The sequence below is a fragment of the Cervus canadensis genome, chromosome X (genome assembly GCF_019320065.1).
Source record: "Cervus canadensis isolate Bull #8, Minnesota chromosome X, ASM1932006v1, whole genome shotgun sequence".
Classification (NCBI taxonomy): domain Eukaryota; kingdom Metazoa; phylum Chordata; class Mammalia; order Artiodactyla; family Cervidae; genus Cervus; species Cervus canadensis.
Genome location: NC_057419.1, coordinates 82663476 through 82673303, shown reverse-complemented (window position 1 = coordinate 82673303; position 9828 = coordinate 82663476). Strand labels below are relative to the sequence as shown.

At 44.4% G+C, this 9828-nt stretch overlaps 1 pseudogene; it reads right to left on the bottom strand.

The window, feature by feature from the left end:
• Positions 1-1860: 1860 nt before the first annotated feature.
• Positions 1861-9457, bottom strand: LOC122435628 (annotated as a pseudogene).
• Positions 9458-9828: the final 371 nt, after the last annotated feature.

Below are 9828 nucleotides of genomic sequence, written 5' to 3'. Positions count from 1 at the left end.
AGGGATTTGATTTAGGTCATACTTGAATGGTCTTGTGGTTATTCCTACTCTCTTCAGTTTCAGTCTGAATTTGGCAATAAGGAGTTCGTGATCTGAGCCACAGTCAGCTCCAGGTCTTGTTTTTGCTGACTTTATAGAGCTTCTCCATCTTTGGCTGCAAAGAATATAATCAATCTGATTTCGGTTTTGGCCATTTGGTGATGTCCATGTGTAGAGTCTTCTCTTGTGTTGTTGGAAGAGGGTGTTTGCTATGACCAGTGCATTCTCTTGGCAAAACTCTGTTAGCCTTTGCCCTGCTTCATTCCATACTCCAAGGCCAAATTTGCTTGTTACTCCAGGTGTTTCTTGACTTCCAACTTTTGAAATCCAGTTCCCTATAATGAAAAGGACATCTTTTTTTGGGTGTTAGTCCTAAAAGGTCTTGTAAGTCTTCATAGAACCATTCAACCTCAGCTTCTTCAGTGTTACTGGTTGGGGCATAGGCTTGGATTATCGTGATATTGAATGGTTTGCCTTGGAAATGAACAGAGATCATTCTGTTGTTTTTGAGATTGCATCCAATTCCTGCATTTCAGACTCTTTTGTTGACTATGATGGCTACTCCATTTCTTCTAAGGGATTCCTGCCCACAGTAGTAGATATAATGGTCATCTGAATTAAATTCATCCATTCCAATCCATTTTAGTTCACTGATTCCTAGAATGTCGACATTCACTCTTGCCATCTCCTGTTTGACCACTTCCAATTTGCCTTGATTCATTGACCTAACAGTCCAGGTTCCTATGCAATATTGCTCTTTACAGCATCGGACCTTGCTTCTATCACCAGTCCCATCCACAACTGGCCATTGATTTTGCTTTGGCTCCATCCCTTCATTATTTCTGGAGTTATTTCTCCACTTATCTCCAGTAGCATATTGGGCTCCTACCGACCTGGGGAGTTTCTCTTTCAGTGTCCTATCATTTTTCCTTCTCATAGGGAGTGGTAGCAGCATTCACCTGATTGATTACACCCAGGACCAGAGCTTCTCATGCATGTTCTCAAATTCCCCTTTTATGTGTCATTTTTCCCTCTCTCTGTGTGGTTTCTCACACCCATGTAAGGTCATAATAGTGTCAGCTAGGGTCTTTCTCTTCCCCCTCATCCCACCCACTACCCAGGCTGGGCCTTGGCCTGAGTCAGTGGTTCTTGAGTCATCCTGGCTTGGAGGAGGCCCTGACTCTCATTTCCACCAGTCCCTAAGGAAGAGGGTGAATGGCTCACCCACTCCCAAACACAGAATCTTGTCTTTTTCCTCCACTTTCTGAGAGTGTCTACAGGCTATCTTGGCTTAGCAGTCTGGGGCCAAAGGGATAACCTTGGCCCCTGAAGAGTTCTCTTGCCCAGTGGTTTGTGCTTTTCTGTGGTGGGGGTTGCTGAGGGGAAGGGGATGAGGCTGGGCAGGCCATTCTCATTATCACCAACCACGACTTCTCTTCCAAAGGTCAGGGCTGCCAAGGTCTGGGACACCCTCTCTCAGGTTCAGAGTCACTTGGAGAAGGTTCTGTGCCAGGAAGCAGAGAGGCTGGGTTACAGTTTAGAAGCTGGAAGAATCTGGGAGGCACTGGAGGGTCATCTGGAAGCCACCATCTGCGTGTGCCCCCTCCCTGGGCTGGTGCCACATCTCGAGGGTCATCTGCAGGCCTGCTCTGGGCGTGGGGTCCAGACCAGCACTGCCTTCACAGTGCACCCTCCTGCCCCTCAGCTCTGAAAGCTGTGGCAGGAGCAGTCCAAGGGCATAGGTTCCCAGTGGGGAAGTGTGGGGGGCAGATGGGGAAGGAGGCCAAGTGGGGAGGGGTGGCTCCAATGTAGGGGTGGGCTTCAGTTGTTCTCAAAGAGGTTCAGGAGATCATCGTTATTTTTGATAGGCAGGTCGGATGGGGATCCAGATATGAGAGGTGCTTATCAGGGTTTATGAGTTCTGGAAGGAGATTCGGCAAAGGCTCTAGGACGTTGGAAGCTCCCTGCTCTCTGACCTGACCCTCTAAGGCTGGGGAGGGGTTGAAGGTCAAGTTGCTGTATGGATGGTTGCTGGGAGCAGCTTGTGGCAGTTGCCGGGAAAGGTTCACAGGCGGAACCCCACTGTGATGTAGTAAAGGCCCTGAGTGACTTTTGGGGTATTGGAGGTGCAAACCATTTTATGGAGGGATGAGGCTGGTCAGAACTGCCAGTGTGTGGCATAGTCTCCTGCGTGGGGTGGTGACTGAGGGGTTTCTCTGTGGTGGCCATATTGTTGGGCATGTCCGAGGGTTGGGAGAGCTGGGGAGCTATGCATGAAGTTGTTCATGGGCTTCCTGCTGGGGTTGTGAGGAGGAAGTCAAAATTGCCATGGCCTCATAGTTTTTGCCTTGGCTGCTGTATTCACTGGAGGTGGTGTTCCTGGGCAGAGATGGGAGTGGATAGGGGGATGGGCTGGGGCCTAGGGCTGCAATTGTTGAGGGTGGGGGACCCCTTCCAGAGCCGAAAACTGGGCTCTTGTATAACACACTTGGAAATGAATTGTCTGAGGAGACATATGTGCTGGCAGAGCAAGAGATTTTATTGGGAAAGGGCACCTAGATGTAGAGCAGTAGTAGGGTAAGGGAATACAGAAGAACAGCTCTGCCTTGTGGCTCGCAGTCTTGGGTTTTCTGGTGATGGGATTAGTTTCCAAGTTGTCTTTAGCCAGTCATTCTGACTCAGAGTCCTTCCTGGCCGGCCAGTTGATGTTCATCTGCCAGTCCTCAAGGTGGTAGCACTGGACTGGCAGCTCCAGGTCAGATCTCCACACCAGCATCAGGTTGTGGACCATCGGCTGCAGGTGAAACATGTGGTTGCTGATGGCCAGGTTGTGTTTCAGGTGGAAGGGCACAGCATCACACTGTCCTGCACGGGGAACATGAGCCAAAGCTCATCATTGTGGTTGGCTGGGGGCAGCATCAGAGTATTCATATTTAGCTTGATTTGGCCTGATGGCAGGTGGGAAGGGTGGTTTAAAGTCTTGAATGAGGGACAGATATGGGAGGATGCTGCTTCCATAGGTCGTGGGGAGCATGGGATTTCCTAGAACAGGTGAGAGGCCTGGGAGGCCTATTGACGTTTCCTTGTCTGTAGTTGCTGTAGCTGCTTCCAGAGAAGGTATTATTTTGTCCAGTAAACTGTTCTGGATTGTAACACTGACCCATGTTGACCGGGGTAGGGGTGGGTGGGGGTGGGGGGCAGGTACTGCTCCGTGCTCAGCTGGCTGGGCATTGGCTGCTCCCTGGGGTAGTTGGAAGAGATGAATGGCCTCAGGGGGTTGGGGTGGGGAACTGGCTATTTGGTCCATACTGCTGGTTTCCATAGTTGGGCTCTCCAGGGTATGGCCTTTTTATACTCTGAATGGGAAGGGACTGGAGCCGGGGCCCTGGTAGATTTGCTGGGGCATCCACTACCCATGTGTGCCAAAGGGGCTGATACTGGACAGTGGGGTTGGTTCATGCCCATGGGAGGGCCACTCATCCCCGAGGGTGTCAAGCCAGCCGGCATGCCTGTGGGGTTCATGTTGCCACCCCCCGCCCCATGGAGGCAGATCCCCCAGCCCCGGGCTGGTTCATGAATTGGCTGTTAAACACGTGGGTGGGACCCATCAGTCCATACTGGTTTTTACCCTTTTTCTGTGTTTCTTGCGAGGTTGTCACAGTGGCATTTTAACTGTGGCTGCTTCCATGGCTGCTACTGCCACCACTGCAGCAGTTGCCAGCCGAGGAAATGGCCCCAAAGCCCCCACTGCCGGGGTAGTAGGACCGAGTGTATGTTCTCTGTGGGATGTAGGGCTGAGTGGGGCCGACCTTGGCCAAGAACTGCGGCTGCTGCCCTGCAAACTGTGGGGAATTGAGCCCAGGGTTGCTGGTGCCCATGCCCAATGCCATGGAGTTGCAGCCTGGATTCATGGGGTTGTTGGCATTGGCCATAGGGTTCCTGAGGACCTGACTCTGGGATATGTTGGTCACTTCCCAAACCATGGTGACCACGGAGAGGGAGCCAGGAGGTTGGTTGGTGTTCTGCTGCCATGGGACAGAGTCACAGGGGAACTACTCATCATTGTGCGCCAGAGTGGGTTTCATGGCTCTCATGGAATTGAGGGGGTTGCTGCATGGGGAGTTTGCCTGGAGGGGATCACTCTGGCGACTCTTCTGATGTCAGAGCAGCAACAGGCGGCCAAGCTCCTCTCAGCAGGAGGACAGCAGGGCTGGAAGTTGCACTGGTGGCGATCCTGCCCTGGTACCCGCAGTGGGCTGGGGCCAGACCCAGGTCGGCCAAGCCGGCAAGGAACAAAGGCTGCGCACAGGCAGCAGGCGCCGCCAGGGTGATGGCGGCAGAGCGGGGACCCTGGTGGCTCTGACAGCTAGTTCTGCGCTGCCAGCTCTGAGGGCGCTTTTGGCTACTGCGCTCTGGCGCTCACACTCCCTGCTGCCAGTCACTGCAGCCGCCTTCCAGCTTCCCTACCTCACACATCAGTTATTCATCGTCGGTCTCCAGCTTCCTGGGCGAGGCCAATCACAGGCAGAGGCTCTGTTGATGGGACCGCCACTGCTGCCTAGGAGGCAGCCAGCCAGCCATGCGTACGGGCAAAGCTACATCTGTTGGGGACGGGGAAGGGGCGGGGGTGCGCGGGGAGCGGGGACACACGGGGCACACCAGGGAAATTTCCTAGAGCCCGCGACCCGGAAGGCGCTCCAGCAACCCGCCAGCTTGACCACCCACCTTTCCTGTGCCTGCTTGGGGCTGAGGGCTCCCGGTGCTGTGTTTTTGTTTCCATGTGTTCGTTGCTAGTATTTAAATACGTGATTGCTCTGCAGTTTGTAGGTCCTCTGTTACACAGCTCTATGGTGGGGTTAATGGCGATCTCCTCCAACTGAAAAGGTCAGTTTTCATTCCAATCCCAAAGAGGGACAATGCCAAAGAATATTCAAACTACTACACAATTGCACTCATTTCACATGCTAGCAAAGTATGCTCAAAATTCTCCAAGCCAGGCTTCAACAGTAAGTGAACTTTGAACTTCTAGATGTTCAAGCTAGATTTAGAAAAGGCAGAGGAACCAGAAATCAAATTGTCAACATCTGTTGGATCATAGAAAAAGCAAAAAATTCCAGAAAAAAAAACATCTATTTCTGCTTTATCAATTACACCAAAGCCTTTGACTGTGTAGATCACAACAAACTGTGTAAAATTCCTCAAGAAATGGGAATAACGGGAGACCTTACCTGCCTCCTGAGAAATCTGTATGCAGGTCAAGAAGGAACCATTAGAACTGGACATGGAGCAATGGACTGGCTCAGAATTGGGAAAGGAGTACATCAAGGCTATATATTGTCACCCTGCACATTTAACTTATATGCAGAGTACTTCATGAGAAATGTCAGGCTGGATGAAGCACAAGCTGGAATCAATATTGCCAGGATACATATCAATAACCTCAGATATGCAGATGACACCACCCTTTTGGCAGAAAGTGAAGAGGAACTAAAAAGGGCGATGAAAGTGAAACAGGAGAGTGAAAAAGCTGGCTTAATACTCAACATTCAAAAAACGAAGATCATGGCATCTGGTCCCATCCCTTCATGACAAATGAAGGTGAAACAGGAGAGTGAAAAAGCTGGCTTAATACTCAACATTCAAAAAATGAAGATCATGGCATCTGGTCCCATCCCTTCATGACAAATAGATGGGGAAACAATGGAAACAGTGACATAGTTTATTTTTTGGGACTCCAAAATCACTGCAGATGGTGACTGAAATGATGAAATTAAAAGACACTTGCTCCTTGGAAGAAAAGCTCTGACAAATCTAGACATATATTAAAAGGTAGTGACATTACTTTGCTGATAAAGGTCTGTGTAGTCAAAGCTTTGGTTTTTCTAGTAGTCATGTATGGATGTGAGAGTTGGACCATAAAGAAAGCTGCGTGCTGAAGAACTGATGTTTTTGAACCGTGATGTTGGATAAGACTCTTGAGAGTCCTTTGGACTGCAAGGAGATTAAACCAGTTAATCCTAAAGGAAATCAGTCTTGGATATTCATTGGAAGGACTGATGCTGAAGCTGAAGCTCCAATATTTTGGCCACCTGATGCAAATAACTGACTCATTGGAAAAGACCCTGATGCTGGGAAAGATTGAAGGCAGGAGGAAAAGGGGACGACAGAGGATGAGGTGGTTGGATGGCATCACTGGCACAATGGACATGAGTTTGAGCAAGCTCCGGGAGTTGGTGATGGACAGGGAAGCCTGGCATGCTGCAGTCCATGGGATTGCAAAGAGTCAGACATGACTGAGAGACTGAACTCATACTGAAATATATGATTGATTCTGGAATTTTACTCCTGTCCCACAGTATCTTTGAACTCACTTATTAAAGCTAGGAGGATATTTTTAAGAATCACTAGTACATTCTGTGTAAATGGTAGTGCAATTTTTAAAGATGGAGACTTTAATTATATTTCTTCCTTTCCAAACTGCATGCTTTTTCTTTTCTTTCCTTATTGCACAGACTAAACTTCCATTACTGTGTTTAACATGAATGGTGATAGCAGATATCCTTGCCTTGTTCTCAGTCTTAGAATAAGAGCATGAAGATTTTTACCACTAACATGATAATAGTTTTAGATTTTTTAGCCTGGTGATATGGTGGATTATGCTGATTTATTAATGAATATTGATTGTCTTGCCTCCTTTAAATAAACCCCACTTGATTGATTGTAGTATATAATTACTTTTTATATTGCTGTTTTATTTGGTGATATTTTCTTGAGGATTTTAGGGTCAAGTTTAAGAGATATATTGGTCTGCAGACTATATATATAGAGTCTGATTTTGGCATCAGGGTATACTGGCTGCATAAAATTAGCCAGTTTTTTTTTTTTTTTTTAGTGTAAAGGAACTAAATGTTGATTAATAATTGACCAATGAACCAAAGGAAAGAAAATATGAAGATGCAAAGGGAAAATATATAAAAATAAGGAAGAGATTAAATGGATATATCTCTTTGAATTTTCAAACAGTCTGTGAAAATAGCAGAGTTGTGATAGCCCAGGACTGGAGAATCCTAAATAGATAAATGAATCCCCTTAAGAGCACTAATTCTGTAAGAATAATTTCTTTAGTAACAGTGATCCCTAGTTTCTTATTGTAAATTTTTCTTCTTTTACTGTTTTTTTTAAATTTCCTTCAATGAATACCTTTCATTTTGTAAAGAGATGTTTTTCCTCAACAAGAAAGGAAGCAAAATGCAAATTCCTCTACTCTGTCAACAAATTTTGTAATGTTGTATTGACACTTCCCCCTTTAAAACATCAATTCTTAATATATAAGCATACAGTATTTCAGTTCAGTTCAGTTCAGTCGGTCAGTCGTGTCTGACTCTTTGTGACCCTATGAATTGCAGCACGCCAGGCCTCCCTGTCCATGACCAACTCCAGGAGTTTACTCAAACTTATGCCCATCGAGTTGGTGATGCCATCCAGCCATCTCATCCTCTCTCATCCCCTTCTCTTCCTGTCCCCAATCCCTCCCAGCATCAGGGTCTTTTCCAATGCGTCAACTCTTCGCATGAGGTGGCCAAAGTATTGGAGTTTCAGCTTCAGCATCAGTCCTTCCAATGAACACCCAGGACTGATCTCCTTTAGGATTGACTGGTTGGATGTCCTTGCAGTCCAAGGGACTCTCAAGAGTCTTCTCCAACACCACAGTTCAAAAGCATCAATTTTTCGGCGCTCAGCTTTCTTCATAGTCCAACTCTCACATTCATACATGACCACTGGAAAAAAACAAAGCCTTGACCAGATGGACATTTGTTGGCAAAGTAATGTCTCTGCTTTTGAATATGCTATCTAGGTTTGTCATAACTTCCCTTCCAAGGAGTAAGCATCTTTTAATTTCTTGGCTGCAGTCACCATCTGCAGTGATTTTGGAGCCCCCCAAAATAAAGTTTGACACTGTTTCCACTGTCTCCCCATCTATTTGCCATGAGGTGATGGGACCAGATGCCATGATCTTAGTTTTCTGAATGTTGAGCTTTCAGCCAACTTTTTCACTCTCCTCTTTCACTTTCATCAAGAGGCTCTTTAGTTCATCTTCACTTTCTGCCATAAGGATGGTGTCATCTGCATATCTGAGGTTATTGATATTTCTCCTGGCAATCTTGATTCCAGCTTGTGCTTCTTCCAGCCTAGCGTTTCTCATGATATACTCTGCATATAAGTTAAATAAGCAGGGTGACAATATCCAGCCTTGAGGTACTCCTTTTCCTATTTGGAACCAGTCTGTTGTTCCATGTCCAGTTCTAACTCTTGCTTCCTGACCTGCATAAAGGTTTCTCAAAAGACAGTTATTTCAAAATAATTAGAAGTATGTTACATTTTCCTATGACTGATTTTGGTGGAATATCAGCAACACTGAAGGAGAATACTTTTAAGAAGTAATTTTGGTTTAGAAGTAGAGTAGAAACTGATGAATTGATCCAACGAGTTTAAGCAGCAAAGACAAATCTCATGGTACAAATATTAGCTGAAGTGATGACACACAAATTCTTTATGCAATTACTGACATCCTTGCAACTGTCTGACCTACATACTATAGTTTTTACATACCATTTAGAAAAATGCATTTGAAACTGAATATTTTTAAGAAAAATACAAATAAATATGATGTAATAAATGGTAAACAATTATAACTTGGTAGCCATTTTGCCAGTTATACTTTTCAATCATATATCCTTTTATAGTCTATGTAAAAATTGTTACATCTGTCACATGCACACACTTGTTTCAACACTAAAACTTTCTTATCCAGCTGGAGTTGATGTCTGACTTACCTATACATTAGTTAAGCTAAGTAAACATCTCACACTGGAAAAAAAATGTTTGGGCTTGGATTGTGATCATTTTTAACTTAAACATAATTTTATTTAATTTCTTTTTTTATGGATATTTGCCAACTTATGGACTTGTGAGCAAAGACAATTTTTTTTTTTTTGTATCCTGTTGGGGTGTTAATGCAGCAGTATTGTGGTAAAATATAGCAAATAATTCTAACAATTAACAGGATTATTTTGTAAACACAAGAAATAATATAAAAAGCTCTCATTTGTTTAATTAGTGGCATTTCCTTCTGAAAATATAGCTTATCTGTAATCATTATCATAATTTATAGTAGATTAATATTATTATCTATTCTAAAGGATTTTTTAAATTTGGTCTTATTTTTTAAAATTGACTTACATTTCTTAGAGTGACAGAATGACAAAAAAAATTTTCAAGCACACACATGTATAGCATTATAATAAAATTTTGTAGAAAGTAAGACATGTGAACTATTTGTTTTAATTAAAATGAAACACAAAATTTCTCTTTGCTAAGATGTGAACAATACTATAGATCAGTTGTAACTCACCGACATGTACAGAATATTCCACCAAACAACAGCAGGATGCACTTTTTTCTCAATTGCATATAGAGCATTGTCTAGAATTAGTCAAAAGACAGGCAACAAAACAAATAAGTTTTAAAACATTAAAATCCCTACCAAATTATAAATAGTATATTTTTGTAGATCTATAACTGAAAAAAAAAATTATATCTATGTTTGAGATGCAAAAGACTCTGAATAGCCAAAGCAACTTTGAGAAAGAAAATCAGAGCTGGAATAATCAGGTTACCTGACTTCAGAGTATACTATAAAGCTATGGTAATCAAAACAGTATGGTATTGACACAAAGACAGACTAATAGAACAAAGGAACAGGATAGAAAGCCCAGAAATAAACCCAAA